Genomic DNA, 24206 nt, shown 5'->3' on the forward strand with positions numbered 1-24206 from the left:
GTAGAATTTATTCACAACTTCATAAACTTAAGCCGGGCAGACACCTAAGCAAGCACACTTTCGATATAATGTTACGATGGGCTTCACTCCCATTCGGAAGACCAAGCCACAATACAAGCATATCCACCTCTACAATCTTACTTGCGATCTTCGATCAACGCCTGACCAAAATATCGTAAGTAATGATTGTACCACTGTACACACTTCCTGCTGGAGGAGCAACGCAAAAACCGTGGGCCAGAATGGTCGACGGCGCGTACACATTCCACTTTTGGTCCAATATGGCCCCTTTGAATCGGGTGAAAATAAAAAACAGCACATAAGACTCGATTTATCGACACAACCTTTTTTTTTTAAACAGACAAAACATGATGAAAAGGTGCATACACACTCTTGCAATATCGCACAAAAGAGTCAGGAATCGCAAGAAAGGCCCGACGACTGTACAGGTGTATACCCAGATTTAGGTATAAAACACAACATGTATAAGAAATTTTATTTTAGGAAATATTTAAAATACGAAGCTGACGGCAAGTAGTATGCACTATAACAGTAATAACAGCTTTTTCTGTGACGGGATGGGTACGGGAAGCCAGCGCTCAGGATCCAGTCAGTCAGAAACTTGACGCCGGCATCCCAACAGGGTTAGAATACTGAAGTTTGTCGGTCAGCATTCTAACCCTCCCTCTTAACCTACCCTAACCCTCCCCAGTGCCTAACCCTAACCTCCCCCCCTAGTGCCTAAACCTAACCTCCCCCTCCCAGCACCCTAAACCTAACCCTTCCCCTTCCCCTTACCCTTACTGCCTAACCTTAAGGCTAACCCTTCCCCCAATCCCACTACATTCTGATGGGAAGTGTCGGGATTCAGACGCCAGCATTCTGAGCGCCGGATCCCCACGGTCGGGATATTGACCGCATCCCTCTGACAGCTACTGTAATCAGCAATAACTACTTTATTGGTTACAGTAACTAATAATCCAGATGCGTGTGTACAACTAGCTACAGTGTAAAATTAAAGAAATAATATATTCAGAAAGCAAACTGATTGAAATCATCTCCTGACTGTTGCAGATTAGCAGTATTGATTGTGGATTTTTTTTATGAATATGTGCAAAAAATTACATGTTAAAAAGAACTTCCCAGCAAAACCAGGGCAGGTTTCAACCACTTTCCAAATGAATAGGCAACCTTCAAGGTCTACTCCCTACAAAGACATTTACAGGATACAAATTCAGAAGGCAAGTACCAATTATCCTTTTGCCACAAACACAGTGGTAAACAAAAGGATTGTGATTCAAAAGGAGAATACTGGGAGCTGTGCCAGGCTCTTGCACACACAGATTAGCGTATTTACTGTTTGGTTTTAAGGGCAGGAATATATCATTTTTTCACACTTGGTTGTCATGGTGGTCCTTTCAAACAAGTACCTCAAAGTGTATGTATTACCTCAAAAATATGATTTGTTTTTTTCAACTCTTGTAAAGATTTTCAGATTAAATTAATTACAAGAGCTGAGATTTTACATGGTTTCCTGCAAAAATATTCTCTATGTAATATTGAAATAATATAGAACAGACAAGCATGCACTTTCAGAAAATTACATAAGAATTGTGCTCCTCATCTACAAAATTGTCACAAGTATTTATATATAATTATAAACCACAGAAAGCCACTCTCTAGAACAAAAATGTTGGGATTCTTCCATGCAGGAATTACATTTATGCCACACTACCTCAATCTTTCCCCTGAATATAGCAGGTGTATTACTTTGCAGGATCACTTCTAGATATTAGTGTGTTAGGGTTAAAAGTCACTATCGTGAACCTTCATGACCTACATAGAATGTGAGTGGAACTTGCCAATTTACCCATACATTTAATTTTTTTTTTTTTAACTTTACCAATGGTAAAAATTATTTACCTTCCAACCCAGTTTACACGGTCAATCACCATCTTAAATTTAATATTAGAGTTTGCGCTATTTATGAGAAATAAAAAAGAAGGGGGTATAATAATAATAAAATATCCCTTGAGCTGTTGGGGATATTTTATTATTTATATACCCCTTTTTTCTTCATTTATAGAACAGACTATAATATTTATCAATTTCTGTATTTTTTTAAGGAACTTCTGTAGAGTTTCCTTTGAGTCAGCTGCTTCCACCCATTTATCAGAACAGCTGTTTTTTCTTTTTACTTGTTTTTTTCCCCATCACCATCTTAAGCTGAGCTGGTTCCATTTGTCCATCTCATGCTTTTCACAACACAATCATATCGCATACTTCACATGCTCACAATCTGGGAGAAATTCTCAACATTTGGCCACCAGCTCCATCCTCACATCTAATCACCAAGCAAACGGAACTGTACAATCACTTACCAAACCATTCCATTCTCATGTCCAATCACTGTAGATGTCCATAGTGCCATCCTTTATGCCCTGTGTTTTGCAAACCGAAGGGTGCCATTTTTATGTGATTACAGCACGAAAGAGAGATCAGTCTACAATGTATTATAAACGTTGACCTATACAAAAAGACTTGTATCCTGCTTTATAAGACCAAACAACAAGAGCCCTCGTAGAAACCCATTCATCTTTCATTGCTTTCTTCGTCAAAATGCTTTTTCAACATGACAAAAAATGGAGACGTTTTGAAAAGTGGGGGAGAAGGTCAAAGATGGAGATAAAATCCAGCACTCTCATATATAAATGCCCTGCTAGATGTGTGAACATGTGGCAGTCTGCCAAATGGGCTATTATTTTATATACACATACCAAACTTACAGGAGGCTGAAATACTATTGTAAATGATGTACAGATTCATACGTAGCAAGGACAGAAAAGATGTTATGCAGGACTTTCCAGACCAAAGAGCTGACTGACTGTGGTATGACTTGAATGTTTAAATTCTTAAAGCAAAGGCATTTTAAAGAGTACAGGATATACGCACATATAATTACTATATTAAAGACCTAATTTATGTCCCTACTAATCAAGTAGTACAGGCCTGGGCAACCTGTGTCTCTCAAGCTGTTGTGAAACTACAAGTCACAGCATGCTTTATCAGCTGATTAGTAGGAGGGTATCCTGGGACTTGTAGTTTCAGAACAGCTGGAGAGCCACAGGCTGGCCAACCCTGATGTAGTGTGACATAGGGCAGTAATGTCAACATGACTGGGCAGTTTAGGACTGTTGAAAACATCATTGTATGTCTCTTCTGGTTGAAAGTACTCACCTGGGAAATAATTTGTGAACCACTCAACTTACAAATGTTTTCCGTCAAAACCGCTCAGAAAATGTTGGGGTTTTTAAAAATGTAATTAAGTTTAAAAATTATTCTTAAATATATTTAAACATTTCCCGAAAACATACCTAGGGGGTGTTTTGCGCACACACCCCCACTCCACCTCCGTATCCATAGGCCCCCCATTGAAATTTCACTTCCCACCCACCATGAAAAAGTCTGTCTCCTCTGCAGTGCTCGGAGGGGAACTGTGTTCCCCTCTGAGCACTTTGAATGCAGGTGCATGCGCCCCAGAGTGCCGTTAGCAGATTCTGTGACGCGATTCCGGCAGTGATGTCGGCGGTCACATCACTGCAGGTGGTCTGGAACAGAAGTATGAAATCCATTCTGCACCTCGGCAGAACGGGTCTCCTCTGCAGTTGCCGGGGAACAGAGCGGCTGGTGTTGTCGCATGATGTGACCTTGCCAGAGGAAGCACTTCTGGCTCCAGTCACATTACATACGACCACACCAATTAAGTGGTAAAATAACTTGGTAAAAGCCAAACACCACTACTACCATTTTGTTTGAGATCGCTGGTCCACTTTACACCTTCAATTCATATTGATAACACAAATATACAGAAAAAACTACTATAAAATAACATATGCCTCTGTATACAAATGTGTCCTCTTATACCATTGCTTTAGATGCGCCAAATAGCCCCTCATGGTGCACAAGGATCTTTGCGCCTTAGCCACGGCAAGTGTTCATGTTTTTGAAAAGTTGCAACTTATTTGTACCCTAAAACTGCAAACTACATTACTAGCATAAAGTGATCAATGGTGTTTGCGGTACTTGTACACCTGTGTTTTAATAAGTCACCAACTCTGTGTAAAGAAAAAAAAAAAAGAAAATCCAATACAAGGGGCCGCGGCTATTCCTCCCATCACATTCATTTATGCTGAATATGCGACTCTGTACATAGGTGGTATCAATTCTTTTGAACAAAAGAGGACCCTAGCATCTCTGGTACACTGAGCGGCCTTGTATGCAGCAATAAGGAATGAAAAAGTATGCTGTGCTACCCATGTCAGAGCGCCTCACTTGCAACACGTGTCTAGCGCTGTATGGTGTAAAGACACTATGACTGTACTGTGGTAGTTTATTTTAACAATCATCCTCTATTTGATCCACATTAGAGCCACATAGGGAAGGGGTTTGAGTGGTTGTGTTATTTTACAGCTGGTTTTGTACTTTTGTATGGTTAAGTAAAAAAAATAATAATTCAATTAGTGGGTTGGCTGCGATGTTCCACTGCAGAATGGTACACTGCAGCCATAATCACTAGGTTTTTCCTTGCATCCCATGGACGTCCAAAGGAAAATTAGAAATGTTTAGCCTACCATAAAAAGCAGATATGTGCACAGCTGAACATCACAGGATGCTCAGCAGTACATCCTCACTACTTGAACACAGACTGACCAAATCTACACTTGCAGTGGCAGTGGAGCTATAGCAAAACGGTCTGAGGAGTACACAGCAAGGGGATGTAGTTATCATACCCATCATCGGGATGCCGGCTGCCAGAATCCCGAAACGCAGACAGAAGACAGCGCCGGAAATCCGACATCAGTGGAGATTCAGACAGCCAGCATCCCGAACATAAGCATAGCTGGCACCGTTAGCTGTGTGAAGGGGGGAGGGTTAGGTTTATATACCCTGGAGAGGTTAGGTTTAGACACTAACCGGGAGGGTTAGGGTGCAAAAAAGGAGGGTTAGGGTCTAGGGCAGTGTTGGCTAACCTTGACACTCCAGCTATTATGGAACTACATAACCCAGCATGCACTGCTACAGTTTTGCTATTAGGGCATGCTAAAACTGTGGCAGGGCATGCTGGGATATATAGTTCCACAACAGCTGGAGTGTCAAGGTTAGCCAACACTGGTCTAGGGTTAAGGGGAGATTGTTAGGATACTTACCCAACCCCTGTCAGGAGACCGAGCATTGGGATGCCGCTGCCGGTCTTTTGACAGCCGGCACCCTGACTGCCAGTATCCCATAACCAACCCCACCACAAGATATCCTGTACAAAGAACAATGGGAACATCTTTGCAATACAGTGACAAACAAAAAGCTTACAAAGGGTTAAATGATAAAACACAGTAAATAATAATTGAATGACCTTGACAATCTCTGCTTTAAAACATGAAAAAATAATTTTATTAAAAATGGATTAAATAAAGCTCCAGCTTACCAGATATTATTAATGATCTCTAGCACATTATGTTTTATCTTAAACTATCGTTGGTCTAGTAGTTCTCCTCCAACATTCAGAGAAAAAAAGATTCCTTACAGGGCGTCACCTAACAGCCTATGGAAACACCCCATGTTAGCATGCTTCTGTAATACATTACAGCACATGGGATTCAAGCACTCAGAACAGATCGCTATTGGCAAAAGTTGTATTGGCAGAGAGCTAAAGGCAATTGCAACAATGTTGCAAAAATGTAAATCTTAATGTTGGTCCCTTGTACCCATTCCCCCAAATGGAAACCATTTCTACACAGAGAAGATCACAAGCATTAATTTTCTATTAGTTACAGGCAGGTGCATAAATATTGGGACAATGACAGAATTTTCATATTTTGGCCTCTATTCACTACCACAATGGCTTTGAAATGAAACAAACAAGATGTGCTTTAACTGCAGACTTTCAGATTTAATTTGAGGGTAATTACATCCAAATCAGGTGAACAGTGTAGGAATTACAACAGTTTCTATACGTGCCTCCCTCTTTTTAAGGGGCCAAAAGTAATAGGACTATCAACTCAAAAGCTATTTCACGGACAGGTGTGGGCTATTCCCTCGTTATTTCATTATCAATTAAGCAGGTAAAAGGTCTGGAGTTGATTCTAGGTGTGACATTCGCATTTTGAATCAGTTGCTGTCGACTCTCAATATGAGATCCAAAGAGCTGTCACTATCAGTGAAGCAAGCCATCATTAGGCTGAAAAATCAAAAACAAACCCATCGGTGAGATAGCAAAAACATTAGGTGTGGCCAAATCAACTGTTTGGAGCATTCTTGAAAAGAAAGAACGCACCGGAGAGCTCAGCAACACCAAAAGACCTGGAAGACCACGGAAAACAACTGTGGTGGATGACAGAAGAATTATTTCCCTGGTGAAGAAAAACCCCTTCACAACAGTTGGCCAAATCAAGAACACTCTCCAGGAGGTGGGTGTATATGTGTCAAAGTCAACAATCAAGAGAAGACTTCACAAGAGTGAATATAGAGGGTTCACCACAAGATGTAAACCATTGGTGAGCCACAAAAACAGGAAGATCAGATTAGAGTTTGCCAAACAACATCTAAAAAAGCCATTACAGTTCTGGAACAACATCATATGGACAGATGAGACAAAGATCAACTTGTACCAGAGTGATGGGAAGAGAAGAGTATGGAGAAGGAAAGGAACTGCTCATGATCCAAAACATACCACCTCATCAGTGAAGCATGGTGGTGGTAGTGTCATGGCGTGGGCATGTAAGGCTGCCAATGGAACTGGTTTCCTTGTATTTATTCATGATGTGACAGCTGACAAAAGCAGCAGAATGAATTCTGAAGTGTTTCGGGCAATATTATATGCTCATATTCAGTCAAATTCTTCAGAACTCATTGGACGGCGTTTCACAATGCAGATGGACAATGACCCTAAGCATACTGCAAAAGCAACCAAAGAGTTATTTAAGGCTAAAAAGTGGAATGTTATGCAATGGCCAATTAAATCCCCTGACCTGACTCCGATTGAGCATGCATTTCACTTGATGAAGACAAAACTGAAGGGATAATACCCCAAGAACAAGCAGGAACTGAAGACATTTGCAGTAGAGGCCTGGCAGAGCATCACCAGCGTCTGGTGATGTCTATGCGTTCCAGACTTCAGGCTGTAATTGTCTGCAAAGGATTTGCAACAAGTATTAAGAAGTGAAAGTTAGATTTAGGATTGTTTAGTTTGTCCCATTACTTTTGGCCCCTTAAAAAGTGGGAGGCACATATAGAAACCGTTGTAATTCCTACACCGTTCACCTGATTTGGATGTAATTACCCTCAAATTAAATCTGAAAGTCTGCAGTTAAAGCACGTTTGTTTCATTTCAAAGCCATTGTGGTGGTGAATAGTGGCCAAAATATGAAAATTCTGTCAATGCCCCAATATTTATGCACCTGACTGTATATACTGAAAAAAAAACACTACTTTTTTTTAGATTTTTTTTTCTGTATAACCTTACCATCAAATTGTCTTTAGCAGTCCCATCTTTTATTAGGAGTTTATTACTCATGCATCAGTTTTTGAGTATCTCTCGCTGTAAGAAGTATGAAGAAAACGGTCATAACCTGCTACTGTAAATGCTAGTGAGGGAATTAAATTTTTTTTTGGGAACCCAACAGAGCAATTCAATTGTTGATGTGATTGGGTGAGAGAGCCATGGACTACCAGATTTTTGATTATAGGTGGCGAGGCGAAATCCATTAAAAGTCAGCCATGTGGACAGACCACACGGTACTTTAGACAAGTTCAGTCACTTTACGCGTCTAAGCCCGATGCTTTTACATGAGACACGAGCGCTAACTGCGGAACTCAAGTCTGATCAGGGCAGCAATTGAATAGCTCCGTGGAGAGCCCATTTCTGACTGGCGCGCAGAAAACAATTAAATTCTCCCCCCACTGTGTCCTTTCTTGGCAGCGGATGTTGGAAGACACCTGGCTCACATATAGGATACATGGGGAAACCATCTAAGAGATCGCTATACCCACATGTTATAAAGTGCACCCAGTGAAAGGCAGAAAACCCTGGTGATAGGTTAACATGCTTTAAAATTAGTTTAGTTTAACACTGCAGTTTTTGTTTTCTGTATTGCAAGTTACCTACAATTTACCATTCAAACCCATATAAAAAATGGAAGAGGAAATAAAAAGGAGGGGGGGGTAGCCCTAGACACACATTACTTTTAAATAATGAGTTTACTATAAAACAAAATGCTAATAAAAGTACATATAAACTAAAAATATGTACCCGACTTTGGTATCAATAGAAATCCTATCTGTGCACTCCCCCCAAAAAAATAAAACTACACTTATAGATTAAGAAATAAGCACATTCATTTTTCCAAAAAATCAACACAGTGTGAATTGTATGAGACATGAAGGGGCCTCCAGAGGCGCAGACCTGGTTCACATCTCTGGCAGCTACATGGTTAAGAACAAATGTAACCAAGAATAATAATAATTGAACATTTTAATAGCAATCCTTGTGGTTACACAATTCCACATCTCCTGAACATCTCCCTGCCCTAAAGCATATTTCATTACCAGAAGATCTTGCTGCAGATAGGTTTTTTTTTTCAAATATTTTAGCCTTTAAAATTTTTAAAACAGAATAAGATAGACCTTACACAAAGCTACTCCTGCACCCTAATAATAACTATAGTCCCTCAGCACTCCCACATGTATACTGTTTAGCATTCCTGCCATAACAACTTGCAATGACAAACTGTTTCGCTGTTTAACAAAATCTTTAAAAGCTCCCGACGACCTAACTCTTCAAAGAGGCCCATCATTACTCCTATACCATACAGGAATAAGTGATCCCTCTCACCTTTTGTACTGAAGGCCTGATTCAGAGATGTATGCAAACCAATGGCTTACGTACACCTCTGATGTTTTCTGTACTGCCACTGAGCAGAACGGGTCCTGCGCCGTCGGACGCAGTGCCCCTAAGCAACAGCCCGATTGACATGCTACAGCCGTTTGGGGACAGCGATGGGAAGGGTTTCCCAAAACGGAGGCATGCCTCCTCCATTTTGTAAGAGTGCCGAGGCCAGTGCCTGTTTTCAGATACGCATTTACTGGCCTCTGCAGCATGAAATCCCCGGCCATCCTGAGTAACCAGAGAGGCTTACTGCGCCCACCTCTGATTCAGGCCCTTAATCTATTCCCTCACATTTAGGAATCAATTCAGTTAACAGAGATGGCCACAAGGTTCCGGTTGTTTCGCCAACCCTGCATATTTTCATCAAGCCCCAAAGAGGTGCACAGATAAATCTGGTAAGTTTGCTAAAGCAGGGTCACCTCTACCTTCTACTTCAAGCTGGTCTCATATACGACTCCCCATACTGTAAAACTCTGTTGTCACTAAGGGCATGATTCACTACGAATCGCAACAGCGGTTACGCACGCAATCGACCAATTGTTGTGTTTTGCGCATGTATCGCAGTGCGCAAAGTCTCCACTGCGATCAGGACTGCGCTCGCAGTGACTACGCAGACCCATCGCAGTGATTGGCAGGAAATAACGTTTGGGGATGGCCGACAAAACGCAGGCGTGCCAGTGCGTTTCAACGCCGTTACAGGGACATGCATAAAATAGCCACTACAATGTCATACGCAGCTTGGCCTTTCACTGCTTGCGATGAGGTAAGCAATTCCTGAGTATGGTCAGACCTTGTGCAAGTGTGCATGAGGCTGCGATTGTACTCGATGTTGCCGATGGTTTTGCAGTCTTGCTAAGTATTACGAATGCGTGTAAGGTAACGGGGGCGTCCTTAGGTTAAGGTCCCCATACACCTGCGACGGATTGTCGCGATGGGAGTGTAAACACCGATCAACCGGTTGTAAATGCCGACAGGGGACCATCAATGTTCAGAGATCCGTCGAAGGATTGCTGAAATTGCACATGTTAAATTTCACCGATTTGACATTCATGATAATTTTTTGATTGCGATGGTCATATCTGTGAAATCAAACATGTAGGAGTTCTGCGAGCCTGCAATGCCGGGTTGCAGCATGGTGGCAAACCATCGCAGATATATGGGGCCCTTTAGGCTGCGATGGCGTTGCGATTGCAATCATTAGCATGGTATGCAGTCGGGAAGCCGGCGGACCTAATCCCGACCGCCGGCTTCCCGACTGTCTAATCCCGGCAAGAGTCTAAAGACAGGCGTCGAAATCCCGACGCCTGTCATTAGACATACACCGGGAGCCCGACGCCCGGCATCCCGATCTGAAGGGACGCCGAGCGCGGATAGCCACGGGGGGGAGGGGGGGGTTTGAGGGTTTGGTTTTAGGGTTCCCAGGGGGACTTAGGGTTGGGCACCCCACCAGGAGGTTAGGGTTTGGTTAGGGGAAGGGGGGTTAGGGTTAGGCACCCCCCCCCCCCCCGGGGGACTTAGGTTTAGGCAGCGGGGAAGGGAGGGTTAGGTTAGGGTTAGGCACTTTTAAGGGAGGGTTAAGTGGTAGAATAGGTTAGCAAATACTTACCTTAGGACGATCGGCATTTTCACTGCTGCCGGGATGCTGGTATCGGGATTCGAAACCGCCGGCCATGCGTCTGGCAGTTAATCATACCGATTCCATTAGCATATCTTCGCAGTGAGACTATGTGAGTAATTGCAATAGCGATCCTTACTGAATCAGGCCCTAACTATGATAATAAGAACAATTATGAGAAAATATGAGATATGGTAAGAACTTACCCTTGTTATCTCTATTTCTACGAAGTCCATAGGGTTCCACAGGATACCTTGGGGTATAGGTGTGACGTCAGTCGCAGGGCACCAAAGAGTTAAGCTTTCAGCCTCCCAGGATGCACTAGGTCCCCCTCCTATACCCCGCCCCCGGGCCAAGGCACCTCAGTTAGTTACCAAGCCATAGGCCGGAGGAGGAGAAGGAAGAGAGAGAACAAAGATCTGGACACATACAAGAATCACATTCTCACCAGAGGGAGACGGAAAACCGGTGACCAGAGCAAAGCCCATCTGCAGCATAGGTGCGACAGGGCGGGAGTCCTGTGGAACCCTATGGACTTCGTAGAAATAGAGATAACAAGGGTAAGTTCTTACCATATCTCATATTTTCTACTTCAGGGTCCATAGGGTATCCACAGGATACCTTGGGGATGTCCCAAAGCAGTATCCTTTAAGGGTGGGGACGCTCCTGTGCAGAAAGGAGAATCCGCCGCCCGAAGGAAGCATCCTGAGAGGCGAAGGTGTCAAACCTGTAATACCTCACGAAGGTATGGACAGAAGACCACGTAGCAGCCTTGCAGATCTGAACTGCCGAGGCACCACGTCGAGCTGCCCACGAAGGACCCACAGACCTAGTGGAATGAGCCTTCAGAGAAGGAGGGACCGGTAGGCCTTCATGAAGATAAGCTTCAGAAATAGCCATACGGATCCAGGCTGCCAAAGTTTGCTTTGAAGCAGGCCAACCCTTTTTACAGAAGCCATAGAGGACAACAAAGCGTCCGACTTCCTAAACAAAGAAGTGCGGTCAACATAAGTCCTTAAGGCCCGCACAACATCCAAAGAGGCCTCACCCACGGAAAGACCCGGTGAGTTAAAGGCCGGAACAACTATTTCCTCGTTAACATGAAACTGGGAAACAACTTTGGGAAGAAACTCGGGCCGAGTGCGGAGCACTGCCCTGTTCCCATGAAAAACCAAGAAAGGGGGTCTACAAGAAAGAGCCCCTAACTCAGAAACACGTCTGGCTGAAGCAACGGCCAGAAGGAAAACAGTCTTAGCTGTTAGCCATTTAATATCCACTGAGCCCAGTGGTTCAAACGGCGGTCCTTGGAGAGCCCTCAGGACCACAGCCAAATCCCAAGGCGCCACAGGTGGAACAAAGGGCGGCTGAATACGGAGAACACCTTGCATAAAGGTGCGCACATCCGGGATTGTAGCAATCCTACGGTGAAACCAGACAGATAGGGCCGAAACCTGTACCTTCAAAGAAGCAAGGCGAAGCCCATGATCTAGTCCCGCTTGCAGGAAGGCGAGAATCCGAGACAGACGAAACTCCCGCGGTGCATAACCTCTCGGTCGACACCACTGGAAGAACGTATGCCACACGCGATGGTATATCCTCGCGGAAGACGGTTTCCGAGCTCGTAACATGGTACGCACCACAGAGCTGGAAAACCCCCAGGACCTCAGCATGGCCGTCTCAACAGCCACGCCGCCAAAGACAGCCGAGTCAGGTCCGGGTGAAGACAAGGACCCTGAGACAGAAGGTCCGGTCGTAGCGGCAACCGCAGAGGACTGTCCACGGACAGACCCTGAAGGTCTGAGAACCAGTGCCGTCTGGGCCACGCGGGAGCTATCAACAGGAGCGTCCCTCCTTCCTGTTTGAATTTCCGGATTACCCGTGGAAGAAGGGAGACCGGAGGGAACAGGTATGCGAACCTGAACGTCCACCGGACGGACAGAGCATCCACCAGAGACGCCCCTTCGTCTCTTGTGCGAGACCCGTACACCGGCAACTTGTTGTTGTGCCGGGACGCCATGAGGTCGATTTCTGGAAGACCCCACCTGTCCACCAGTAGTTGAAAAACGTCCGGGTGCAGGGACCATTCCCCTGGATGAACGTCCTGGCGACTTAGAAAGTCCGCCTCCCAATTTAGCACTCCCGGGATGAAGACCGCTGATATGGCCGGAAGATTGCGCTCCGCCCAAACCAGGATCCGAGAGACCTCTACGAGAGCCGCCCGACTGCGAGTTCCTCCTTGCCTGTTTATGTAGGCCACGGTGGTAGCATTGTCCGACTGGACCTGCACCGGGTGACCCTGGAGAAACCGCTGTGCCTGCAGGAGAGCATTGAAGACCGCACGGAGTTCCAAGATATTTATTGGAAGCTCCGCTTCTGTCGGTGTCCACCTGCCCTGGTACAAGTGTGGACCCGAAACTGCTCCCCAGCCCCGAAGACTGGCGTCCGTTGTCAACAGGACCCAATTTGGAACCCAGAACGGACGTCCCTTGTTGAGGTGGGTCGTCTTTAACCACCACGCAAGGGACAGGCGAACCTCCGGGGTGAGCACAATCGTCTGGAACTTCAGAGACTGAGGCAGCCCGTTCCACTTGGACAGGATCAGGTGCTGCAGAGGTCTGGAGTGAAACTGGGCGTATTCCACCATGTCGAACACCGACACCATGGAGCCCAGTAACCTCATCGCCGAGTGTAAGGACACCCGGCGGCTGTGCAGACAACTGCGCACCCTTGACTGTAAAGCAGAGATCTTGTCCTCCGTCACGAAGATCCTTTGCTGTCCCGAGTCCAATAAGGCTCCAAGATGCAGAATCCTCCGAGACGGGATTAGAGTGGACTTCTGCCAGTTGATTAGCCAGCCGTGCCGTTGCAGCAGTGCAATGGTCAGGTCCAAGTGGTGTAACAGGAGCTCTGGAGATCCTGCCACCAATAACAGGTCGTCCAAGTACGGCAACATGCGGACTCCTTGCAGCCGCAGAGAAGCCGCCATGACCGCCATAGCGTCCTGTATGTCCAATGACACCATGTAGTCCCCAGGTTCCAGCGCCAGAATGATGGACCGTAGGGTCTCCATCCGAAACTTCGGGACCCGCAAAGACTTGTTGAGTGCTTTGAGGTTGAGAATCGGACGATATGACCCATTGGGTTTCTGTACCAAAAATAGATTTGAATAGAAACCCTGGCCCCTCTGGGAGAATGGAACAGGCACTATAACTCCAGCCTGGAGCATAGTGTGCAATACCTTCCGCAGCTCCGTAGCCTTGTTCCGGTCTGATGGTAGACCCGTGGTGAAGAATCGAGCCGGGGGTCTGTGCCGGAAGGAGAGGGCGTACCCGTGAGAGACCACCTCCAGAACCCAAGTGTCTGTCGTAGTGAACGACCAACACCGGGAGAACTGCAGCAGGCGGCCTCCCACCCTGGGATCCCCCAAGGGGAGACCCGGACCGTCAGGCCGCAGGCTTGTCATCTGGCTTGGGGGCCGGACGTCTGGTACTCCATGCCTGTTTCCGGGGCTTGACCAATTTCTTAGGCCCAGCCTGTCGAGGAAACGACTGTGGTTTGGGCCTGCCCTGGGCCCTAGATGACCGAAAGGACGATGGTCCAGAACCAGAAGGAGCAGCGGCCGACGGGAGACAAGCAGATTTGGCTGCCGCCAGCGTGGCCACAATCTTATCCAGATCCGGACCGAAGAGAACTTCTCCGGTAAACGGCAACGCTTCCAGACCTTTCTTGGATCTGCGTCCGCCTTCCAGGATCGCAGCCACAAGGTGCGACGAGCAGCTACCGCTGCTGAAGAAATTCTAGACACCAGAGTACTAATGTCTAGAGCCGCCTCGTTGATGTAGGTGGCCGAATCACGGAGATTGCCAATCAACTCCGCCTGTTCGGCCGGACAGTCGGATTCAAAAGAAGCCTCTAATGAATCCGCCCAGCGCTCCATCGCTCTGGCAACCCAGCAAATGGCCATAGCCGGCCGTGCTGCCCCCCCTGCAAGGGAATAAGCGGACTTCAGGCAGATTTCTACCTTGCGGTTCGTAGCATCCTTAAGGGAGGACATGGATGGCATCGGCAATGTGGCACTACGGACAAGACAGGTCACGTGAGAATCCACCTGTGGAGGGGATTCACACTTAGCAAAATAATTATCCGCGAACGGATAAGCCACCGCCAGGCGTCTCTGCGGCTGGTATCTTTTGCCAGGTTGTTTCCACGCCTCCTCTAAATGGTCCACCAACTGACCCGAAAGAGGAAAGACTGTGGCATCGCCCTTCACATCTTTGAAAAAGGCATACTTAGATTTAGCCGCTGGGGGAACTTCGTCCTCAATCACCAAGGCTGTGCGGACCGCCCGAATAAGTCCAGGAATATATACTTTGGACTTAGCATCAGCGTCCTTAGTATGGAAAGGTTCCTGATCGTAAGGATCCAGAATCTCCCCATCATCAGACGTCCCTTCGTCATCCTCATAAGGAGCGGACAGAGACGCCACCGGCCTTTTATGAGGCCGCATCACAGACTCCCCTTGCAACACATCCGACAAGTGCTGTACAGAACTCGTCAGGGAGTTAACCCACGCTGGCTCCTGAGAACCCGGGAGCGGGGAAATAGGGAGACTGTGGGGTACCACCAATTGTCGTGGGAACCCCTGCATGGGTGACGACACCACAGACTGCTGGGACAAACCCATCGGAGTAAACGCGGGCTGCGGAGCTAACTGGCCCACTAAAGCTGTTAACGCCTGAGCGAAACAAGCCCAGGGCGGCTCCTGTACCGGTGCTGTAACCGTAATAGGCCGCGCCATGGACAAACACTGCCGGCAAAGGCCCTCCGCGCTACCCTCCCCCTCCGCTAACGGTACTTTGCACGTGGTACACTGTAGCCGGAGGGGAAAATCACTTTCAGACATGATGGCACCACGTATGTGACCTCTCTCACCAATTAAGTATTAAATAGGCGAGAGACCACCCTGCAGCACCGCACCGCAAGGGCTTTAGCAGAAAGAACAGGGACAGTAATAAAGCTGACAGTTTAGAGAAGAAAAGTTACAGGCAGCGCTAGCACAGTCACATACAATGCAGAGAAATAACAATTCCTGCACTAACAGCGCTGATCACTCAACTACACAGACACAGGGCCTGGTAGGACACAGCGCTGCATACACAGACCTAAGCCACAGCGGAGGAGAGGTATGCGGGGGGACCCAGACCACGATGCTTCCTTCCAGGCTTCCAGCAGCGTTCACCATGCGTTGCAGAGAAGATGGCCGCCGAGGAGCAGAGAGAAGCTGGCCTGGGGGAGGAGCGCTGACACAGGACCAGTCAGCACAGTGCAGAGAGGGCTGTGTGCAGCGGGGGAGGCGCCGGCTGTGAGACAGGGAAGGCGCGCTCCCCTGGCATGCATTTAACCCCTGGGACGCCGCAGCGCTACCGCTCTGCTGCGGTCCGCTGTCCCAGGGGGTAGTGGAAGCGCAGGTTGGTCGCCTGGCTCCACGCTGCAGCCAGTCCCCAGGGAGCCCCCTGCCTGGGGACTTAGGACCATGTGATCAGCGGGGACCCACCGCGGGACCCCGCTGCTTACCTCTGTCCCCCTTGAATCCGGCCATGGTCCGGAGCATCTGGGGTCACCGCTAGCTGTGACCCCAGACGCCCACCAGCATCCCCGGATCAGTACCGGCGTTCTGGTACCGGCGGGGTGTAGGGAAGACAGCATGGACGTCAGGACTGACTGTCCATGCTGTTCATCCAGATGTGCAGCCACAGCTGCATGAAGAAAAAGCTTCAGGGGCTCTTCTAGCCCCCACTCCAACAGGTGCACCCGACTCCGGCCGGGCACCAAACTAAACTGAGGTGCCTTGGCCCGGGGGCGGGGTATAGGAGGGGGACCTAGTGCATCCTGGGAGGCTGAAAGCTTAACTCTTTGGCGCCCTGCGACTGACGTCACACCTATACCCCAAGGTATCCTGTGGATACCCTATGGACCCTGAAGTAGAAAGTTCTATTTAAGACAGTGTGGAGAATATAGGTAGAAGGCTGCAAATCCCAAGTTGAGACACTCACAGATCTAGAGGTGAGTTTTCCTTAAAATAACAAAAACAGACTTTTTTTCTACTCTTAATTTAATAAAAAACCTATTACTTCACTAAGAGAGATGCATTTTGGAGTCTGTTAATGTAGAGCATGCAGTAACTTGTTGAGCAGACAACACAACACCCATATCATTACTGCAGAAATACAGCAAGTGAAATCAGATGTCTCTGTGGCATAGTAGCTGTTGCTGAACAGGAGGAGAGGATGAAACCTCGCTCAGTCAAAAACTTCAGAGAAAGGAGGTAGCACCGCTTTATAAATAGGGCCCTGTATCTCAGGTGTGGTATAAAAGATTGACAGGTAATAGTTTGACAAGGACAAATGGTCGACACAATAAAATGGATTACTTTTTTTTTGTATTTTAAGCCTAACCCTCACCTTAAAAATGGCGAAAAAAAATACCTCACGTGTCAACCATTTTTGTGTCGACATTTTGTACTTGTCGACCCGTCATCCAGATACCATGCATCTCTTCGATGCAAAGATGAACACTATATTAAGAGAAATGTAACTATCTGCCCTGTTATTACATAAACTGTACATTAGAAAAGCTAATAACCTAGTCTTTCACACAGACCTGCTTATTTTTGCCAATTCTTCTCATGAACAGCTGATGTCAATGAAAGAACAGGTGATTACCCAGCACAAGATTAGCCTTTTTTAAACTCTGAAAATAGATCCCCACGATTTAATTAGAGCATGGCTGCATACATTATTTTTGCGTTGGGATGGGTGCCAATGTAAAATAAAACTTCACCAGAAAAAAATACAAAAACAAAACCTAGTTACAGGTTCTCCTACAACCATTCATTTTCATCTAAAAAAAAATATATATATATAAAGTCCTGTAATGGTCAGACTGCGGTCACCAAGCCACGGCAAAATTATGGCGTAACATTTTGTCACATTTTAAAAAGTCAAACTATAATTTAACAACATAGGTTAATCATAAAGACCATGCTATATACAGTAACAAAATAAATTCTATAAAATGCATAACAGTTACTGCAATACAAAATATACAATTTCAATAACGATCATTGTCAAAAAAAAAAAAAAAAAAAAGATACATTAAATTGTGAAGACCCTCATCTAGATCGTATACTAGGCCCCATTATAGATGTTTTGTACAAGATGACCCTATATTAGTTAAAACTATATATTGAGGCTGAATTGTATAATTGAAATTCTCCCATAGGGTTAGGGGCTGCAGCTCAAGAGTTATTGGACACACTGAGCTGAAATTTGGCATGGACAGGTAGAACTGTCGCTCGGTGCAGCGTGCCCAATTTCAGGGCAAAAAAAATAATAATAATTGGGAGTAATCTAAATTTTAAACTGTCAGTTCTTTTTTTCCACTTCCCGTTTGGTCAAAACTGCCACTTTTCTGCTGTAGTCTATTGGTGAATATAAATGGTCAGATTTCCCTGGTCTATTTGAACGATATCGATATATCGTTATCGGTCAAATCAATCAGTTTCTGGCCCCTTCAAACGACTGTCGATGCGCGGGCAAGGATGGACGATATCAACCATCACCCATGCATGCAGGCCAACCTGGTTGATATCGACCAGGTTAGCCTGTTTACTATAGGGACCAGCTATAGTAGTTGGGGGTTTGATGTATGTGTTGGATGTTCGATATCAAACATCCAACACATGCAGGACGATCAGATTACGATCGTTATCTGATCGTCTCCAAGTTTGACCGTGTGTACCCTCCATATCAGGGATTTTTGGGAAGGCATAAAAATTTACCCATACATCTGCAACGGATCATCGCAATGCGATCGGAAATGCCGACCAGCCACCATCGATGTTCAGCGATCAGTAGCAGGATCGCTGAAATTTTACATGATAAATTTCGCCGATTTGACGATCACGATCATTTTTCGATCGCGATCATTATATCAGGGAAATCCAACATGTTGGATTACTGCGATCCCGGGTTGCAGGATCGCGGCAATCAGTCGCAGATGTATGGGGCCCTTAACTCAGGGTTCAGGACGAATTAAGACTTGGGGTTTGTTTTGTTAGGTAGCTCTTGTTTCAGTGTAGGGACTTTTGGGGATAAGGTTTTTGAGAAAGTTAGTTTTTAAACTATTAGCCCGCAAATGCCCCATTTGAAGTAGAAGACTTTCCAATTCGTTGCGTATGTCAAGTAGATGGTCGACTTTTCCCGGCATCAAGCTTGGGATGCGGTGGAGGTCATAGTGGCGGGAGGCAGCGGTGTGCACGGTGTGTACACATAAATGAACAGTATTTCTACATTTCAGTAATAGAAATGTCTAAAAGTGTTTTCATAACCTTTATAATTTTCGACTTTTATAACACTTGGAGGTATATTTACTAAAGTGCAGGTTTTTAGAAATGGAGTTGTTGCTCATAGCAACCAGATTCTAGCTATCATCTTCTTCTAGAAGGTGCTAGAGAAATAAGTAGAATATGATTGGTTGCTATGGGCAAAGACTCCACTTCTAAAAAACTGCACTTTAGTAAAGATACCCTCACCGCGTTGAATTGAATTCCCCCCATTGAGCAAAATATTAATACATCTGATTTTTTTGTCTAGCCTAAATACAATATATACAGCACTCAGTATAATTCATGGTAGAAGGAAGGATTATAAATTTAAAAGATGACCCTGTTCTGTAAGTACTTCCCTCTGTAAAAATTGCATTACTTTTGTGATTTTTCTTTGTTATGGTGTTGTGGCCAGGGGTGATGCTAAAATTACTGTACAATAAAGGCTTTACAAAAGATGGCATGTGATTTCTACTGTTCATGGATTCAAGTACCAATTGGCAAATTATTCTGTGTGTTGCCAAACAGCAACACCTGGAGAGACACTGTTGTCTTAAGGTGCCCATAAACGGTGCGATTTTTTACACGATTTAGCAGTTACTCGATCATTCGTAACGACCAATCGTGTAAAAAGTGGTGTATTTTCAGTACGACTACGATACGTGTCCCCGGCGTCGTGTATCGGCATCGCAGATCGTCTAAAGGTAAGTACTAACTAACCTAATTCCCTCCCTTAGGGGTGCCTAACTCTAACCCCCCCCCAGTACCTAACCCTAATCCCCCCCCTCTAAGTGCCTAAACCTAACTCACCCTTCCCCACTGCCTAACTCTAAGTCCCCCTCCCCCTAGCCTAACCCTAACCTCCCGGGGGGGCTTAACCCTGTCCCCACCGGGAGCCCTAAACCTAACCCTCCCCCCGCGGCTTCAATCGGGATGCCAGGCGCCGGTCTCCCGATGTCGGTAAAATGACAGGCATCTAGATTTAGACGCCTGTCATTTGACCCTCGCCGGGATAAAGCAGTCGGGAAGCCAGCTGTCAGGATTAGGTCCGCCAGCTTCCCGACTGCATACCGGCGCCCTGCCCTCCTTCTGGGAGGGCAGGGCGCTTTTTGCCCTCTTCAGAAGGACAAAAAGCGCCCTGCCCTCACAGCCTGCGGGTGCCGTCTTCACCTGCGGGTAGCAGTGTCCCGCGGGTGGGGAAATGTGCGGTGACCCAGTCACCGCCGGTGAATAGAAGCCGGGTGCATGCGCCCGACATCTATTCTCCCTGTCAGCAGCGCTTGGGGGCTGCCCGGCATGTCCGTAAGTGCCGGGCACACCCCCAAGAGTTACGCGTCTTATAGACACGCCCCCTTTTCAATGGCCACGCCCCTTTTCAGGTGCGCGTGCACGCCTTAGGCGCGCGCGGCAGTGCCTTCTCTAGCTCTGGTGCCCTGCCTGCCACTAGAGTGCACACTATACGGGGGACCCCTATGTCGTTTGTCCCCGTAATTTGGCAACCAGGGCTGGTTCTGACTAGCCTGGTGCTGGTTGTGCTTAAGTACAGGGGACCCCTACGTCGTTTGTCCCTTGTATTTATGCACAACCAGCACTGGGTCACTAAAAGCCTGGGCTGGTTGTTTTTTTTTTTTTTTGTGGGGGGAGAGGGGGGACCATTTATTTATTTATTTTTTTTATATACACAGGTCTCCGATCCCATCTGTGCTCTGTGTCAATGACACAGATGCATGTAGCACGGATCTCTCTGGTCTGTGCGACATGCATCTGTGTCGTATCACACTCAATCTAATGATTATGCAAATCATTAGATCATGCATGATAGATTGGGTGAACATCATGCAGCTTATGCTGCACATCGTTCACCTCAGCTGTCGAAGAGAGATCAAGAGCGATTGCATACGAGTTAGCATCGTATGCAAATCGCACCGTGTATGGGCACCTTTATCCTGCACTACATACTGTACTCCAGTGCTGCACAAATGCAATGGAGTGTACACAGTTAACCACATGGGCTATATGCTGGGGTTTCAGCATATTGGTCTCGCTTCCTCCTGTACAATAGCAGCAGACTACTTCAGGTATGTAAAGGAGGTGACGGAGCTCAATGTCCATGTCGCTTCTCGCTTTCGCAGGACAAACTGGGCATCATCATGCTGCTATTTGTATTCTTTAATCTATTGCAAAGTATCACACATATAAATTAAATGTTTTATTGCTGTGAAACTTTGGGTGTTACACAACCAACTTTTAATAGGTTTAACACTTCATTCACCAGTGAAACAAAAAGAGGACAAGTCATAGCACAGAAAGGGTCAATAAAGAACTAGAAGTATCAAGTCTGATCTATAACAATGCAGCTCTATTTCAGAGATGCTGAGAACCATAAACACACAGGGTAGATTAATTATTCTCTACGGTTTAAAAGTCAGTGGTTTCATGACCACTGCTAAGGGCATCCTGCCCACAAGTTCTAACAGCAGATCCCCAAACAAAGTTATTGAACACTCAACAGTAACTTATCAAACTGCATTGTATATTCTCAAAAGAACAATAACCTATAAATGCTCAACACTATTAAGGTCATACACACTTCTCAACTAATGATGAAATCCTAATACAGGCAAAACACCCTGTCAAAACCCACAAATTTAGGCAAGACCCTGACAAGTCCAATTATATTGATGTTGAGTGACCTGCTGGAAACTTAGTGGTATATTTACTAAAGTGCAGCTTTTTAGAATTGGAAATGTTGCCCATAGCAACCAATCAAATTCTAGCTATTATCTTCTAGAAGGTGCTAGTTAAATGTTAAGTAGAATCTGATTGGTTGCTATGGGCAACATCTCCACTTCTAAAAACCAGCACCTTAGTATATATACCCCTTAGATTAAATTTACATATAACACGGGAACCTAATTTTAAGTGGCACATAGTGCATATTATGGGGTCATGCGCATTTAATTAGGGGGGGGGGGGGGGGCAACATATGAACCAAAATAGCTTGAGAACTGAAATTCAGCACTTGTGAAAAGCAAAAGACAAACTCTGTACATTGTCCTTCATATCATATTCACAAAGAATCACTGCAGCATAGTGTATTTAATAAGCATCCGCATACACCTTAATGATTTTTAACCAAACATTAACCTTTGATAATGCTGCAGGCAACATCAAAATTGATGTGAAACATTGTGAAGTCAATACTCATCATAAAGCGCGTGCGCACTGGTCCATTATCTTACATTATTTTTAGGAGCCTTGGCGTCAGAGTGGTTGCTAGGATTTATTAAAGCACATAAAACACACTTTAAGCGTTTTAACCCCCATACCTTCTAGGCCTTAAACCAGCAATACATATGGGGAACCATTTATTACAGTAAATTTAAAATGGAATCATTCTAGAAAAATTAAGTGTCACATCCTGTGCGGTGACATTCTTTTACTCAAACAACAACAACACACAACAAGGTTAAAACATTATTTTAAATTGGGGCCAAGTCCCTAAAGTGTTTTTTCAAGTCTCATAGTTTAGATAGAGTACACAGACTTTATAGTGTCTGCAAATTTGACTCGAGAAAATTGAAATTCAGTTTATATCACATTTTCTGCAAAACTCTAGAATATTACCATGTAAAAAAAATGTCATGTGCAATTTAAGTTTTACTTTGACACACTAATGGAAAAAACTACTTGACACAAACTATGTGGACAATAAATGCAGCATTCTAAAGTCAAATGTATCACTGAGGAGAGAACTGGGTGCAGGGCACTTATTTAGTAAATCAGAGGATAAAGTTTACCATATGCAAAGTCAGATGTGACAGCGATGTATCAACAAGGAATAGTAGTGGATCTTTAACAGCAAATGTGATGTGATTATGTTATAGCAACTTTGTCATGCACTGACATACAGCAAATAAATACAGTAGCACAAGGCTTGTTTGGGTTGCATCTTTATAGTAGATCTGTAGTTATTATCCTGAACATGCTTCAAGCTGTAGAAAGCTGCAGAATCTGATTTTATGATAATGAAGGGAAAGTGACACACATAACTTTAGGCGCCCGCACCCCTCCCCTACATTGCAGGAACTTTATCACTCAATCCATTGTACAGTATAAAATCACCAAACGCTCCATGTCATCCTCATTAACAAGAATATTAATAGCAGTCGGAATTATCACACTGACAGCTGTGATTGCAAGATCCATGGATACATACAAAGAATGCTATTTCCTTCCATTTTACACTCATTCCCTCAACCTAGACCTGGCAAATGACCAGTAGGAGCTTTGCGGTCTAGGGACTGGGTAGGTGCATTGCCAAGCATCCTGCCTGTACAAAATTCCTACAGTCATAGTCACATTTCCAATAGGACTAGATCATAAACTGTAGAGAGAAAAAACTTTTGATGCTTTTAAGTGACACTGGGAGCAGTACATAAGATCTTTGAAAGTTAAATCCAACTAAGAGAAAATAAAAACTTCTATAAAGACTTCTGTCCCTTCATCATGTGCCAGCTCACATTACAGGGTACACAAAAAAAAGTCCACCCAGGGAAGCAGACAGACTGGGTGTCATGCCCACTGTCAGGCAAAGCAATGGTTAAGTGGACAGAGATGGTAGAGGCAATGTATGACCTGCTTATGGAACAGTATAAAGTTACCAGTATCCTGCCCAGGTCACACATTATGTCCCCAAACACCCTCACCACCATGTCCTTCCAGTACACAGAGCACAGCACAGACCACCCTCCCCCCACAGCCCTGGGGCCGCTCACCTCCTGCAGCTTATCCAGCAACAAGTGTGTGCAAGGACCGGATCATTCCTCGCTCTCTCTACTCACAGCACACGACGGCGGCGGAAGCAGCAGCACATGTTAGCTACAGGCCTGAGGCTCCAGCATCCGCTCAGAGTAAGCACTCAACAGGCATTACAAGCACTTGGTGCTACTACTACACTGTATCTCCGAGTATATCTCACTCTCCCACCGCCGCAGCCCGGACACTACACAGCGCTCCCTCTAGCCGCGCCTGCGCACTAACTCCCTCCCAGCCTCCCTTCTCCAGCAACGGCTTGGACAGCGCTTTCTTATTGGCTACACGTCCTGCCACTCAGCTGCTGCTGCCTTATTCGCTGTACTAAGCCAACGGTGTGTAAGAAAAGTTTTGTTAATGGGTTGGCAGAGAGTGTTTACCAGTCCTTTAATGAAAACAATGTCAAGGAATGTAAATCAGACCATCAGGGAGCAGGGAGCAAGCTGCAA

General features: G+C 45.6%; 1 protein-coding gene across 1 annotated transcript in view; it reads right to left on the minus strand.

Moving 5' to 3' along the window:
* The window catches only part of AKAP13 (A-kinase anchoring protein 13), a 312402-nt gene extending 288446 nt beyond the window's left edge, over window positions 1-23956 (minus strand). The window contains exon 1 of the mRNA XM_088452667.1: window positions 23721-23956. The gene's annotated coding sequence lies outside the window, so the exon portion shown is untranslated. The remainder of the gene's footprint in view (window positions 1-23720) is intronic.
* Window positions 23957-24206: the final 250 nt, after the last annotated feature.

The sequence above is a fragment of the Taudactylus pleione genome, unplaced genomic scaffold (assembly GCF_031769625.1).
Source record: "Taudactylus pleione unplaced genomic scaffold, aTauple2 ptg000556l, whole genome shotgun sequence".
Lineage (NCBI taxonomy): Eukaryota > Metazoa > Chordata > Amphibia > Anura > Myobatrachidae > Taudactylus > Taudactylus pleione.